Raw genomic sequence first — 1,960 nt, forward strand, 5'->3', positions numbered from 1 at the left:
GCGCAGGAGAGGAAGGCCCTCTATGAGGTGGATTGATTCAGTGACTGGGATAATTGGGATGGGAGTGTCAGAGACAGTGCGATTGGCACAAGACAGAGCAGAGTTTAGGGCTATTGTACATAGGGTCACTATGAGTCGCAAGCGACTCGACGGCACGTAACAACAATACCCTTAAACTTAAAAGATCATATTGTTCAAAATTATTTTTTATATATTTGTTTAAAATTTCCCCTCTTTTAACAACCAGGATCTAAATGGAAAAGAGAAGAAGAACAGAGAATGGCCAAAATTTGGGGGCAGCTATTGCTGCCAGTTTAGTGCCTGTGTCAGGAAAAGGAAGTCTTACTAGTAAGCGGTCAATGTAATAAAAGGTCAAAGGTAACAGAATTGCTTCCATTGTGGAAACCTGAGCCACTTTAGTAGATAGTGTCACAAGCAAGAACCAAAGGTAGGCAAGCGGGTAGAGAGGAACATTCCACTCACTCACTTTAAGGGTGGATCTGAAGGATACTTGGCCAAGGGCTGCCCACATCAGGTCATCATGGCTGAGTCCACAGAGAACTGACAGGCTTCGGCTCCCAGCTGGAAACAAAGGAGGATGCTTCAACAATACAGGTCCTCTCAGAAGAGCTGTGGGTGAGCATTGACGTTGCTGGGAAGTCTATCCATTTTCTCCGGGACACAGGAGCCTATTATTTGGTCCTACAAGCCTTCTCAAATCCACTCTCTTCCGGCTATTCCTTAGTTGTTGGAATTGATGGAAAAGCCTCATAAGCAGCTCTTTACTCTGCCTCTGCCTTGCACGTGGACTTCATAGCTGTAAAACAACCCAAAGGTAAATGCAATTTTGTCCAGGACAATAAATTACAAAGTTAAGATTTTTAACAGGTTTAGTTTGCTTGGCTCCACAACCAACACATTCAGTACCAGTACCAGCATATCAAAAGATGGATTGTACTGGGAAAGTTAGCTGTCAAGGACCTCTCCTGAGTACTGAAGAGCAACAGTGTCAGTCTGGAAACTAAGGTGCACCTGATCCAGACCATAGTTTTCACAATTACTTATTATGTGTTAGAAAGCTGACAATGACTAGAGATGATAGAAAGAAAATTGGTGCCTTTGTGCTGTGGTGCTGGAAGGGAGTATTGAATATACCATGGACTGCTAGGAGATCAAACAGGTTCATCCTAGAGAGGGTGAGACCAGGTTTCTTCTTAGAAGCAAGGATTTTGAGGCTTTGTCTGACATATTTTGGGCATGTCACAAGTAGGGAAAGGGACATTATGCTTGGAATGGTGGAGGGACAGCACATGTAATGAGAGTAGGTGTGTCAGAGAAAATAAGGTCAGCACAGGATAGAGTAGGGTTCAGGGCTGTTGTACATAAGGTCTCTATGAGTTGCAAGTGACTCAATGGCATGTAACAACAAACAACAATGATCAGTTATGTGCATTTCATTTGATTTTGTTGTGCAGAGATTTTATTTTTTTCAGCAAATAATTTTCTTTTCTAGTACACAGTACGCATATACATCCAATGTGCTTATTTTACACATCTACTCATTAATGACTCCCCTATTTTCTAAAGTATAGCGATTTTGATATAAGTATGTACCAGGTGGTCTTCTCCAAGATATGAAAAATTACTTTGGACAGACAACATTCTGAATGTAAAGCCTCTGTCACAGAATTCACTTTAAATTAGTTTTATCAATGGAAACTTTGAAAAGTTACTACATTTGCATCTAATTTTTCCAGATGAAAAGAATGCAGCAGTATAAGCTTGTATTCCAGAGAAATTGGATTAGTTTTTTTGATGATGGAACCACATGCCCACATGTGTTGGTATTGTACAGGTGGATTCACACGGTAGTGGTAGAACATCCACAATGGTTTGGCCTTTGTGCAGAGCAAGCAGGACATCAGGGAAACTGCGTGAGGTACTTAGGGGACAACACAGC

The sequence above is a fragment of the Elephantulus edwardii genome, unplaced genomic scaffold (genome assembly GCF_000299155.1).
Source record: "Elephantulus edwardii isolate Elephantulus edwardi_28Jun2011 unplaced genomic scaffold, EleEdw1.0 scaffold00292, whole genome shotgun sequence".
Taxonomy (NCBI): Eukaryota; Metazoa; Chordata; class Mammalia; order Macroscelidea; family Macroscelididae; genus Elephantulus; species Elephantulus edwardii.